The following is a 13,942-nucleotide window of genomic DNA, read 5'->3' as shown; positions in this document are numbered from 1 at the left end:
GCGATGGCTTGGCAACGACTCTAGAAGCTTCACGAATAGCTTCTCTGGCTGCACGGGTAGTTGTCATTGCTTCATAGGGCCGCAGGCCCTGGGCCTGTGCCTGGGGGGTGATCATTGTTGGGTCTATACCCATTAATCACTGCAGGCTGGAGCCGTGTAGTGGATGACCCGCCCCGGTTACTTGAGCTAGTTGTGCTATACAGTTGTATTCCCATTCTTGATTAAAAACAATCATCCCTGCCCCGTCAAGAATCATTTTACAAGTTTGTTTTATATCGAACGGGAGCATGTCATCTCCCCCAAAAACACCATCTCTGAGGGTGGAGACCATGGCAGAATTAAGCCCTTTATCTGCGACTGCCTTAACAATCGCTTGTATATCTTTTGGATTTATTGGCGAGTAGACCCCCTGCCCCCCATCTGTCACCCGCACCGGGAACGCTGATTTGGGCGATGGGGTCCAGGCGGCGCAAGCAGTCTTTATTTTCCTCGGCTCCGTGAGGGGGAGTCCTCCCCCTTTGTCCATCGCCGTTTCCTCCCTACGAGGGTATTTTTCCAGGTGCCCGCTCCGATCGCTCTCTGCCCCTCACTCGCGCTCTCCTCCCTTATCGGGGTGCCCCCCGCGTTCTCTCCCCCCCGTTCCTTCTCCCCCCCCGTTCCTTCTCCCCCCCCCCCCCGTTCTTTCCCTCCCCCCCCCCGTTCCTTCTCTCCCCCCCCCCGTTCCTTCCCTCCCCCCCGTTCTTTCCCTCCCCCCCCCCGTTCCTTCTCCCCTCCCCGCTCCCCTCCCCCTCCCCGTGCCGTGCCCTTGATGATACCGGCGCTTTCTCCTTTTTCCCGCCACGGGCGTTTTCGCCCCGCCCTCCGCCTCTCTGCTCGGCGCCATCTTGGGGCCCTATGGCGGCGGCCCAGCCCAGGCTGCCTCAGACCCCGCTCTCCCCGCGGCGCCCCTGGCTTCTTCGGCCAGCCCGGCCCAGAGGGATTTCTCTCGATTCTGCCTCCCCGTTAACGTGGCGGGGCCCGGCCGAGGGGGCGGGTCGCCCTCTTGGTGATCTTTGGGCTCAAGACAGCCAGCACCGTCTGGGGGGTGCAAAGTCTGCGTGGCCGCCCCGACTCCCAGTCTCGGGGTGGCCAACAAACAGTTCTCTGCCGCTGTGAGAAACTATAAATTAGGATATTGTTTATTAGGATTTATGTTAAGCCCAATGTAAAGGTTAGGCAATAAAAAGTATGAAATTGCTTACTCAAACAGTCCCCGGACACAGCTTACATAGACTAACAGTCGCCAACCGCAATCGCTTATCGCTTATGCAAACATAGTAGATGTTGCCTAAAGATAGCTATAAGATGTTCCGTGTGAGAAACTATAGACTAGTGTATTGTTTATTAAGATATATGTTAAGCCAAATGTAAAGGAACTGACAGAGATAAAACACAGCTGGCCAAGATAAGATAGCCGCAAGATGTCCCAGGAACTGGCAGAGATAAGACTAACAACTCCCTGCAAAGACATATGGATGAAGGATCAAAGGAGGAAGACTTCTCACCTTGGTCTCATCGATCACCAGGAGGCAGGAAACTACCCCCTAACAACCACTGAAGCATGCGCAGAGTACTTCCACTATTTCATGAACAAAGAAGTAAAGATGTATAAAAAGGGGCTGTTTGAAATATTTAAAGCGGCAGTTGGCGGAGCGCAGACTCCCCTGTCGTCCAGCGCTGTCTTTGCTCATATTCTACTTGCTATAATTAATAAAATTTTAATTGGATTATGATCCGTTGTGGTCTCAATTTATAACACCCACCACCCGAAGACACCGTTTCTTCGGCCAACGCTTTAGTACATTTATCCCACACTTCGGGGTGGAGAATATCCACCGGCTGGGCAATAACCCCAGTTTGCAAAAGCCTCGCAACTGCGAGAGTAAAATCTTTAGGTTTGCAATCAATACCCCACTGACGGTGTAACTGCGATACGACCTTCCCAAGGGCTTCCATCCTCCTTGTTGGTCCGAGGGCGTCCCCCCCGCCGGGCTGGTCCTGCCGCTCCGGCCGCCGTTCACCCGTCCAGGCGATTCCCGAAACCCCGTTCCCGGGTTTCGGCACCCCTTGTTGCCTTCGTTCACTTGACGACCTATCTCAGGAACGGCACGGCGACCAAATCCAGGCCGCTCGGGCCATCTGCTCACAGACACCAATGTGGTGGATGGCAAATGGTGTTTATTGGTGGGTAATACAGCGTTATATATCCTGAGTTTACAACGTCGTTTCCGTCTGCTTACATCACAAACCAAGCGTTACTGGCTCTAGGGAGAGGGGCTTTATCTTCTTAGCTTTCCGTGCAGCGCGACATCTTCCGACCGCCGAACCCTAACTACCACACCTTCCCCTCCTGCCCTGCCCAGCCCGCAGTCACATCCCGCTCAGAGGGCCCGGAAAGCAGCTCCCACATTCGGGCTAGAACGAGGATTTATTTGGACTCTGGGTGCGTAACCGCAGTCCCTGCCCTTCGTCTTCCCATCCTTGTCCCTCCCAGGGCCACTTTGAAGGCCCCACCTGAGGGCTTTCTGCTGTGGATTCAGCTGGAGCAGTGGAACGGGCTCAATGCTGTTTGCTGGGACCGTCCCACTGCCCCTCATCATGCACACAGAAACCACCTTGAGGGCCTTCTGTGTCCCTGGGCATGTTGGTCGCGGTGGGATCCCTCGCCAGGATCTAACCCTTCTTCTCTCGCACATCTGTCTTCTTGCTCCAGCTATCGGCCTTCTCCATCATGCTCAAAAACAGCTCGGGCAGGATGTGCCTCCTGCTCCAGCTCGGTGCCTCAGGGCAGCTGGGTGCGTTCCTGCCAGGGCTCAGGGAGGTGCTGGGTGCTGGGGGGGCTGCGATGGGTGCGAGGGGCTGGCTGCTGGCCTGCAGCCCTGCCCCACCTGGCTCCTTCGCGGGCGCCGACTGCGCCCATGGCCGCTCTGTGCCGCGCTGGCCCCGGTAGCGCTGCAGCCTCGGGGCACGGGAGTGCGGCGCCGGGGTCACCTCCTGCTGCTGGGGCGCGGACCTGGGCACCGGGCGGGAGGCGAGGGGTGCCCGGTGCTGCTGCGGTGCGACCTGGGCTGTCTGGCACCGCGGTTTGAGGCAGGGGCCGCCGCCACGAGCCCTGTCCCAAAGGCGTTTGGGCAGGGACTGGTGCATGGCCGTGGAGTCCCGCGCAGCTGCCGGGGGCTGGCGCTGCTCCATCTCCAGGCATTTCCTTGCGACGTGTGCCTCGAGTTTGCTGTGCACCTCCTTGCTCAGCACCAGCCGGGAGATGACAGTAGCCACCGAAGCAGTAGGCTGGCTCGCCTCCACAGGGCTGGCCTCCCGCCTGCCTTGGGTGGTGGTGAGGTTGGTCTGAAGGCTGACATCTCTCTTTCGCGGGACTGAAGCTGATGCTGGTCCTTTTGCGGGTTCCCCTTCCCTGTGGTCTGGCTTGGGAAGGGCTGGCTGGGCTGAGGATGAGCCAAGAGGCCACGGGAACGGCTCCCGCTGCGGTAGCTGCCCATGCGGGTGAAGGAGGCTCTCACTTGTGCCGGTCCTTGGGGCTGGAGCTTGGCTGGAGAAGCAGACGGCAGCACCAGCAGTGTGCAGACGCGGCTTCAGGCTGTGCTGGCTGGGCAGCTCCTGCCGTCCCTCCGTGGGCTGCCCCATGGTGCCGGCCTGACCCAAGACCCGGGCTCCCCACGTGCTGTGCTCCTGAGGGAGCTGTGCTGGAGGGCACGGCTTCAGCAGATCCAGGAGCTCCTCGGTGCAGTTGGAGTCCTCCCACAGCCTCTGGACTTCCTCGTCTTCGATGGTGTCCTCGATGGCATCTGCCTTTGCCTGCATCCAGGGGCACGTCCTGTAGCGTGGCAAGGGCTGGCTCTGCCCGGGCCGGATGAGCTTTGGCAGGACACGGCGGCCCCGCTGCTGCACTGCCTGCTCCTGGGAGAGCTGCACTGGCACGGGCAGGGCCTCCAGCTTCACTTCCAAGCTTTTCCTGGCCACGTGCATCTTCAGTGCTGACCGGACTCCATCAGCACGCAAGGACCCACGGGAGGAGGCAGAGCCCCGCGGCACGGGGGTCCCCGTGTCCAGGCTCAGGCGGACATCCGTCAGGCTCTCAGGGCTGCCAAGGCTCGTGGAGAAGCTGGAGGAGCTGTGATGGTGGCAGGAGAGGCAGCCCCGCTTCCGCGGCGCCCACAGGTCCCCCCCCACTGCCTGCCAGGTGCCGTGGTCCTGTGCAGGCACTGAGCCCATCCCCAGCGGCGGTGACAGCATCCCTCGCTGCAGCTCCAGGGCAGCCTCGGTGCAGCGCACACAGTTGGGGAGCATCCCACACTTGTCACAGGCGAAACAGGGAGGGGGCCCTGAGCCATGGGGCTGGGGACACCAGGGCCCCCAGGGGCTGCCTGCCTGCACTGGGGCCAGGCTGCCCCAAGGGGCCCTGCTCTGCCCCGTCCAGCACTGGGGCCATGCCCAGGTATCCCTTGGGTCACAGGGAAGACCCGCGGGGCTCTTTGGTGTCTCCGGTGCTGCCGCTCGCTGCCACCATTGCCAGCTCCATTTGTCACCCTGTGGGAACAGAGCAGAGCACAGGGGCCTGCTGGGTGGGACCTCATCAGCACCCACCCCGAGTGACCCCTGGCTCTGAGCAGCCCCTACCTTTCGCTGTCGGGTGGTGATGAACAGGATGGCCCCCACAGCCAGGATCAGGATGCTGAGGCGGAGGAAGCAGTCGGCGTCAGCCGCTGTGCAGGGCCTGACACAGACGAACTGCAGGGCACAGCAGGGTGTGTGCATTACAGGGACGCTGCTCCCCTGCTCCCAGTTCCTGCCTGCCTGTTTCGGAGGGGTCAGGCACTGTCGTCCCCTGGGAAGAGCAAAGGTTTGAGCAGGAGCATCACATCCAAGAGAAAGAGCTGCAATGGAATGTGCTTTCACTTCTGGACAAGCCCCGATGTGGTCGGCTGTTGGACACGGGGATTGCTGCCCGCCCCTTCCAATGGAACTGCTCTAGAGTTGTGTGCTGCGCCCTTTTCTCCTCCTCTCCTCCTTCCCTTTCCCCTTCCCCATCAGCCTGGCCATTAAGAGACCTGAGGGAAAACTGTGCAAGGTTGCGCGCCCCTGTGCAGCCTCCCAGCCTTTACTCACGGGGAGCAGCTCCAGTCAGCCCCATGGGCATCGTGGCCCTGTGCCACGGGTCCAAGTCTCTCCCTCTGCCAAGACTGCATCTCTCCCTGGGGAGCCCGGCACGGGGCGCTCGGCAACGGGAGCCTTCTGCCCTGGAGCCTGCGTCTGCTTTTGAAGGCCGGAGCCCGGTGATGTCACTGGGGCCACTGTGACGCTGCCGACATCGCCCCTTTGGAGGCGCGGGGCAGCCCCGGGGGCCCCGGCGCTGTCCCAGGGCCGCTGCGGGGGGACGAAGGATCCCGGCCCCTGGGCACCCGCCGGACAGGGCCCGGGGCACCGCTCCCGACCTGGCCCCCCCCAGCCCCTGCGCTGCCCTCTCGGCCAGGCCGGGAGCCGCTTTCCTGCCCCCTGCTCCTGCCGGAGAGGTGAGTCCCGGGAGCGCTCGGAGGTGCCCTCGGTGCCGCTCGCCTGCCCCGGGATGGGCCCTGGCTCGCTCCAGGCAGCGCGGGCACCTCCTGGGGCTTCCCTGCCTCGGGCCGGGGGTGCCCCCCGGGCAGGGCTGAGCTCCGCATGGCTTTGGTCTGCAGGGAGGAGGCGGACGGGGAGCACTCGGGCAGGGGCAGCTCTTCCCCTGCCAACAGCAGGCGGGGGCCCGGGCGGCGCCGATGGATGCGTCTGAGGAGACGAGGGGCCAGGAACCCCCCGACAGCGAAGCCTGCCTGAGCTCCTGCAGGCACTGCTTCTGCTTGCCCTGCATCCAGGAGTGGGCCCGCAGGAGAGCCGTGTGCCCAAGGTGGCGGGGGCCCGTTAAACACATCTTCCCCATGCGGGACGGCCGCTTCCATGAGGACCACGAAGGGGGCAGCGGGAGAGCCTTGCGCCGCCGGTCGGACGGGAGGCGGCCGTGTCCGGCCGGCCGCGGGAGTGTCGGCTCTTCCGCAAGAGCCCGTGCCCGTGGTCAGGGCCGGGGCTTGGCGAGGAACAGGAGCAGGTCCCGGAGGTGGCACCGCAACAACCGCCGATGGTCGCGGCGGGGCTGGAGATCGCTGCGGGCCGCGAGGCGGCTCCGGAGCAGGGCCTGGGACATTGACCACAACGCGGGGCCAGGTCTACCGCCCGAGGGGGCCGTCCTGGGCAACTCGAGGAGGAGGAGCCGGCGGCAGCCCGGGGTGAGGCACCGGATCCGCAGGCACAGGGGCCAGGCCCGGGGGCAGAGGAGGAGGGCCCGGTCCGAGCAGCAGGCTCTGCACCCCCCCCTGGACTCCCCGGTCCCCCCCTGGCGAGGAGAGCGCCGGCAGCGGAGAGGCCCCTCCAGGAGCCGGAGGCGGTCCTGGCAGGGCCAGCGCAGCCGTGCCCGGCGCTGGACCGTTTGACCCCAGCAGCCGCTGCTGGAGCCGGCTGCGTCCAGCCGGGATTCGGTGATGTCCAAGGATGCAGCCTCCACGTCCCCTCTGAAGAGCCCGTTCCAGCGCTTGACTGCTCTCCAAATAAGTTCTCTATTACAGTTGGCAAGAGGTTCCTGTGGTCAGTCTGTGCCTCCTCATACATCTCAGAAGCCGTCATGGGTACGTTGACATTTCCAGGCGTGCCTTGGGTTGCCCCATCAAGCCTCCTCCTCCTCCTCTGGGTGATCGCCCTGGCCCCATCCTGTACCTCCATGGACCAGACAAGGAGCTGAGGGGCTTCCCACATCCCGGCCTTTGCCCCTCTCACTTCTCTGGCTTCCACACCTGGATCAACGTTATTCATCTCCTGCCCTCACTCCGGGTGTTTTCAGGGGAAAAGGGCTTGGGAGGACCTGGTACACCTTGAATTGCATTCTCCAGCAGCCACAGCTTGGTAGAGCAGCATTTCCACACCAATCCAAGGTGCTGATGCAGTCCATCGCTGGGGCTGGATGTGCCCAAGCCCAGCATCACAGCCTTGCTCTCCACTTCAGTCCCAGCTACCACCTCCTCCTGCCCTCAAACACCAGCCTTTGAACTCACCCCATTAACGTACATGTTAACGTCCCATGAATCCATAACTCGGGCTATCAGAGAGGCTAGTCGTCTCCCTAAATGTACATTCAGCATGTGGGATGTCTGGATTGCCTATGGAATGGTTTCTGCTGGGTGGAAGAAGGCCGGTCATGCCGGATCCATGTTGCACTGCAGGGAATAATTGAGAGGAAAAAGAACCACCACCATCATCTTCAGATGATGAAGAGCCCTCTTTGGGGCCCACAGGAGTTCAGTGCTGAGCACCAGCGATTGTATTCCAAGGTGGATGACGATCCTGTCTGGCCACACCAATTAGAGCCACTTCTTTGCCTGGCCAAGTTTACTTCTGTTCAACAGAAACCTGCTGCCAATAGACCTGGAATTCACCCAATTTTCCTGGTTATCCTGAAAGTCAGGCTCTTGCTACCAAAGACTGCCCTGGGGGACCGTACACCCAGCATCAGCTGAGAGAAGCAGGTAGTGCTTTAGCACACGTGATGCCCATGAGCGTGAAGAGAGCTCTCACAGTCAGTTTTCTCCGCGTATGCTTTTGTCTTCAAACACAAAGCATCCCATCGGGTATAAGCTGATGTTCATTTACCTCCTGGTCTGGGAAATGCACCCTCTGGCCAAGGCAGCATCTTTGAGCGCGGTGCCAGGGACCTGGAAATGCCGGATGTGCCCACCTGAGCTCACACACAGCCACAGCCCTGGGCAAACCCTGGGAACACAGAGGTCAGCACTGCACACGAGCGTGTCTTTGTGCCAAAGCTGCATCTCCTCTCGTAGAACAACAGCAAGTAAGGAAAGATTCAAAGGGCTTTTGCTAAGATAACAGTGGTAACAAAGGTTCTTGGAACCGTGCAAATAGGCTGGAAGAGCCTCAGGGAAGAGCGAGCGCGTGTGGGCAGCGCTGCTCTGAGAGAGGCCCCAGAGCTCAGGCTGGAGTTAGGAGGTCTTCACAAAGACCGGCACCTCTGCAAGGCCAGCAGAGTAGTTCCTGAGGACGGTGCCTCCATCGAACACACGGGCAGTGTTGGTGTCCATCCAGAGGTGCCCCTCTCCGGGCAGGTAGATGTCCCTCCACGTCTGCCCTTTGTCTGTTATTGGGGCAATCAGGACCTGCAGTGGATAAGGAAAAGAGAACCGTAGCACTTGGAGCATTAGCCGGGACGTGCACCAAGCCAACCACGAGGCTGAAGGGACAAGCAACCCCAGAGGAGGTCAGGAGGTCTGGCTCTCAACTGCAAAAGGGTGTCCATCCGTGCCATAGCAGAGGTAAGCACAAAGCTCCCTGAGCTGTGCCAAGCAAAGACCGGAGAATCACGGGATGGTTTGGGTTGGAAGGGACCTTCAAAGCTCACCTAGTCCAACCCCCTGCAATGAGCAGGGCCACCATGACCGAGGTCAGGTTGCCCAGAGCCACAGGCAGGTGGGTTCAGGCTCCCACAAAGCAGCTTCTGAGAAGGTTTTATGGCATTGCAATAGGAATTGGTGGCACCGAGTCAGGGTGAGAGACATCCCCAAGGCATCTGTGGCAGAGTTGGGAATTTCCCTTTCCTCCTGTGCTTGGGAGGATTTGATTCAGGCTGACTCTTTGATACAACTTAGTCAATGAAACCAAGTATAATCCGGTATGAAAGCAAGTAGAAACTTGTATTTCAGGGAGATGTTGAGCATGTTATACCCGAAAAAGATAGGAAAACCGATAGGAAAAGAGCTTTAGCTCCACGCTGCTCAGAAGGACTTCAAAAGCTCTCTGGTTGGAGCTGCTCTCCAGGCAACTTAACACTCTCTTCCCACCTCCCTTCCCACCTTTCCTCTCCTGCATCTAGGCGAAGGATTTGTTTCCACCTCTCAGACCACTCGAGTGTTCCAGGTTAGAGGTGAGGGAGGATTAAACCCCAGGAAAAGGTGATGCTCAAAATACGCAATGTGATCTATACCACCCCAAGCAACGGAGGCACATTTATCACTTTGTGGACTCAAGGCTCCTTTGGGAGACTCAAAGGATTTAGCTTCCCAGCACCCTCAAATGTTCATCAAAATCCAGCCAGTGGCCTTGGCATAGGGATGACCTGCTGGAGGGAAGGGATGCCATCCAGAGGGACCTCGACACGCTTGTGAGGTGGGCTGATGCCAACCTTATGAAGTTCAACCCTGCCAAGTGCAGGGTCCTACACCTGGGTCGGAGCAATCCCAGGTACAGCTACAGGTTGGGCAGAGAAGAGATTCAGAGCGGCCCTGCCGAGAAGGACTTGGGGGTGCTGGTCGGTGAGAAAATGAGCATGAGCCGGCTGCAGTGTGCGCTCGCAGCCCAGAAACCAACCGGATCCTGGGCTGCATCAAAAGGAGCGTGACCAGCAGGGCGAAGGAGGTGATCCTGCCCCTCTGCTCTGCTCTCCTGAGACCTCACCTGGAGCATTGTGTGCAGTTCTGGTGTCCTCAACATGAAAAGGCCATGGAACTGCTGGAACAAGTCCAGGGGAGGCCACGAGGATGCTCAGGGGCTGGAGCACCTCCCGTATGAAGACAGGCTGAGGAAGTTGGGGCTGTTCAGCCTGGAGAAGAGAAGGCTGCGTGGAGACCTCAGAGCAGCTTCCAGTACCTGAAGGGGGCCTATAGGGATGCTGGGGAGGACACCCAACCGTTGTCGGCCAATTGCTGAGGTGAGTAGCTCGAGAGAGGACGCCTTTAACACCGGAGCGGGGGAGAGATCAGCGTCCAGGAGCCTCAACTCAGAGCAGCCAGAGCCACCGAGGGAGCTTCAAGTTCCCGACAGGACCTGCCCAGGAGCCGGCAGCTCCGCGGACGAGAGCCGCTGACTCACAGGGGGCGGAGCCAGGATCAGCAGCACCAACCCTGAGTGGTTAAAAACCTGCCCCAGGGAGCGCGAGCGACAGGGAGCGCGGCGAGGCAGTTGGCGCGGGCAGGCGAGCGGGATGGTGAGCACCCGTCGTATGGGTAGGGCCTGCGCTGGGAGCTCTGCTCCGGCTGCCCCGGCGGTGCCCAGCGTAGGCACCAGACAGAGCCGAGGAGAGGGGAGGCTGCAGGGCAGAGCTCGCAGTGTAGAGGGTGCCTGCACTGGTCTGGTGAGGGCAAGGAGCACGACGGGCAGGGCTGTGCTCAGTGCTCCCTGGTGGAGGTCCTCCTGCAGCAGGTGGCTGAGCTGCGGGGTGCTATTAGCGGGCTTCAAGATGTCAGAGTCGCTGAGAGGAAGCGGGGCTGCTTGCTCCAGCCCCATACTGTGTGGGGGTCTCCAGCTTCCCCTCCAACTCATGAAGAAAAGAAGGAGGCCACCAACTCGGGAAATTGGGAATTGGTGACAAAGAAAAATAATAAAAGAAGGAGGAAAAGGACAATTAAAAGCAAGGAGCTTCCTCCTAAATCTGTTGTCCCCACACAGAACCGCTTTGCTGTCCTGCAGGAGACTAATGAGGAAACAAACTTGCACCACAAACAGCCGGATTATGCACGGGTTAAGATCTCTACTGGCGCTACAAAGAAAAAGCGTCTGGTTGTAGTAATAGGGGACTCTACTTTGAAAGGGACGGAAGCACTCGTCTGTCGGCCTGACTGCGTCTCGAGGGAGGTGTGCTGCCTACCAGGGGCACGGATCAGGGATGTTACAGAGAGGCTACCTGCTCTGGTAAGTTCCATGGACTATTACCCGCTCCTGGTGATCCATGTGGGTGCTAGGGATATAGGTAGTAGTAGACTGGGGACCATAAAGAAAGACTACAGAGCCCTGGGAGAGGTGGTTAGGGGCTCCGGTGCTCAGATAGTCTTTTCGTCAGTTCTCCAGGACACAGGGGAGGACCAAGAAAAAGCTAGGAGGATTGGCCAGGTCAATAGATGGTTAAAAGGGTGGTGTCATAGTCAGGGGTTTGGGTGTCTTGAACATAAGACTGAAGTTAGTAGGCCAGGTCTACTGGGGGCTGGTGGAGCTGCTCTGGTAAAGAAGGGGAAGAACAGTTTTGGTAGGAGGCTTGCCAGACTGGTCAAGGAGGCTTTAAACTTGATGTGTTGGGGGAGGGGGGCATCATTCCATCCCAACACACCCAGTCAGTTGCCAGCACCTATAATAAATGCTCGGAACAATGTAGATATATTCCAGCTGCTCCAGCCAACGAGCCGGCTTCAATTGGAGCTCGGCTCAGATGCCTCTATACAAACGCCCATAGCATGGGGAACAAACAAGAGGAATTAGAGATGTGTGCACATCTACGGGGGTATGATATAATAGGCATCACAGAAACATGGTGGGATGGCTCCTATGACTGGAGTGTTGGAATGGAAGGTTACAGGCTCTTTAGAAAGGACAGGCCTGGCAGGCGGGGAGGGGGAGTTGCCCTTTATGTTAGGGATAGGCTGGAGAGTATGGAACTCTGTCTGGGGACAGGTGAGTAGTTTACAGAGAGTTTGTGGGTCAGGGTTAAAGGGAGAACAGCCGTGGGAGACATTACTGTGGGGATCTGTTACAGGCCGCCTGATCAAGGAGAACCTGGGGTTGAAGCACTCTACAGACAGATAGGAAAAGCCTCACGCTCGCAGGCCCTTGTTCTCATGGGGGATTTCAACCACCCTGACATCTGTTGGAACAATGGCACTGCACGGCACAAGCCATCCAGGAGGTTCCTCGATTGTGTGGAAGACAACTTCCTTCTGCAAGTAATAGAGGAGGCGACAAGGAGAGGTGCCATGCTTGACCTTGTGCTCACCAACAGGGAAGGGCTTGTTGAGAATGTGGTACTACAGGGAAGCCTGGGATGCAGCGATCATGAGATGGTCGAATTTGAGATCCCCAGGAGAGTGAGAAGAGCGTGTAGCAAGCTCACTGCCCTGGACTTCAAAAGAGCAGACTTTGGCCTCTTCAGGAGCCTGCTTAGTAAGGTTCCATGGGATATAGCCCTGGAGGGCAGGGGGGCCCAAGACTGTTGGTTTATATTCAAAGATCACCTGCTGCAAGCTCAGGAGTGCTGCATCCCAACTAGAAGGAAGTGCAGCAGGAGGGCCAGGAGACCTCCTTGGATGGATAAGGAGCTGCTGAGGAAAATTCAAAGGAAAAAAGAGGCTTATATAAAATGGAAGCAAGGACAGGTGGCCTGGGTAGAGTACAGGGATGTTGTCCGGGAAGCTAGGGACCAGGTTAGGAAGGCTAAGGCCCAGTTAGAATTAAGCATAGCCAGGGATGTTAAGGATAATAGGAAGGGATTCTACAGGTACATAGCAAACAAAAAACAGACTAGGGACAAAATAGGCCCCCTGAGGAAGCTTTCAGGAGAACTGGCTACACAGGATTTGGAGAAGGCTGAGGTTCTGAATGACTTCTTCGCCTCGGTCTTCACTGGCAAAGGCTCTGACTGCACCACCCAGTTCTTAGAAAGTAGATGCAGGGGCTGTGAGAATGAAGACCTTGGGCCCACTGTAGGAGAGGATCTGGTTCGTGACCATCTTCAAAATCTGAACGCACACAAATCCGTGGGACCTGATGGAATCCATCCGCGGGTCCTGAAGGAGCTGGCGAATGAAGTTGCTAAGCCACTGGCCATCGTATTTGAAAAATCATGGCAGTCAGGTGAAGTTCCCGACGACTGGAAAAAGGGAAATATAACCCCCATTTTCAAGAAGGGGAAAATGGAAGACCTGGGGAATTACAGAGCAGTCAGTCTCACCTCTGTGCCTGGTAAAATCTTGGAGCACATTCTCCTGGATGGCATGCAAACGCACATGAAAAACAACAAGGTGCTTGGTGACAGCCAGCATGGCTTCACTAAGGGGAAATCCTGCCTGACCAGTTTGGTGGCCTTCTATGATGGGGCTACAGAATTGATGGATAAGGGTAAAGCAGTTGACGTCATCTACCTGGACTTGTGCAAAGCGTTTGACACTGTCCCACATGACATCCTTCTCTCTAAATTGGAGAGATATCAATTTGATGGATGGACCACTCGGTGGATAAAGAACTGGCTGGACGGCCGCACACAAAGAGTTGCGGTCAATGGCTCGATGTCTGGCTGGAGACCGGTAACGAGTGGTGTCCCTCAGGGATCGGTGTTGGGACCGGTCTTGTTTAACATCTTCATCGCTGACATGGACAGTGGGATTGAGTGCGCCCTCAGCAAGTTTGCCGATGACACCAAGCTGTGTGGTCCGGTTGATACGCTGGAGGGAAGGGATGCCATCCAGAGGGACCTTGACACGCTTGTGAGGTGGGCTGATGCCAACCTTATGAAGTTCAACCACGACAAGTGCAGGGTCCTACACCTGGGTCGGAGCAATCCCAGGCACGGCTACAGACTGGGCAAGGAAGAGATTCAGAGCGGCCCTGCAGAGAAGGACTTGGGGGTGCTGGTTGATGAGAAAATAAACATGAGCCGGCTGCAGTGTGCGCTTGCAGCCCAGAAACCAACCGGATCCTGGGCTGCATCAAAAGGAGTGTGACCAGCAGGGCAAAGGAGGTGATCCTGCCCCTCTGCTCTGCTCTCCTGAGACCTCACCTGGAGCATTGTGTGCAGTTCTGGTGTCCTCAACATAAAAAGGACATGGAACTGCTGGAACAAGTCCAGAGGAGGGCCACGAGGATGATCAGGGGACTGGAACATCTCCCATATGAAGACAGGCTGAGGAAGTTGGGGCTTTTCAGCCTGGAGAAGAGAAGGCTGCATGGAGACCTCATAGCAGCCTTCCAGTACCTGAAGGGGGCCTATAGGGATGCTGGGGAGGGACTCTTTGTCAGGGACTGCAGTGACAGGACAAGGGGTAACGGGTTCAAACTGAAACAGGGGAAGTTTAGATTGGATATAAGGAGGAAATTC

At 58.2% G+C, this 13,942-nt stretch overlaps 2 long non-coding RNA genes across 2 annotated transcripts; both read right to left on the bottom strand.

Annotated features, from left to right (window-relative positions):
• Positions 1–333: 333 nt before the first annotated feature.
• On the bottom strand, positions 334–2,197 carry LOC136016881 (uncharacterized). The gene is made up of 3 exons (XR_010613736.1): positions 1,545–2,197; positions 816–1,159; positions 334–539 (listed from the first exon to the last, which is right to left on the bottom strand). It is a non-coding gene; the product is annotated as an uncharacterized LOC136016881 (long non-coding RNA).
• A 2,272-nt stretch (positions 2,198–4,469) lies between these two features.
• LOC136017163 (uncharacterized) lies at positions 4,470–5,562 on the bottom strand. The gene is made up of 3 exons (XR_010613851.1): positions 5,164–5,562; positions 4,675–4,882; positions 4,470–4,584 (listed from the first exon to the last, which is right to left on the bottom strand). It is a non-coding gene; the product is annotated as an uncharacterized LOC136017163 (long non-coding RNA).
• Positions 5,563–13,942: the final 8,380 nt, after the last annotated feature.

This window comes from Lathamus discolor, chromosome 6 (assembly GCF_037157495.1).
Source record: "Lathamus discolor isolate bLatDis1 chromosome 6, bLatDis1.hap1, whole genome shotgun sequence".
Taxonomy (NCBI): domain Eukaryota; kingdom Metazoa; phylum Chordata; class Aves; order Psittaciformes; family Psittacidae; genus Lathamus; species Lathamus discolor.
This window is presented reverse-complemented; position numbering and strand designations above follow the sequence as displayed.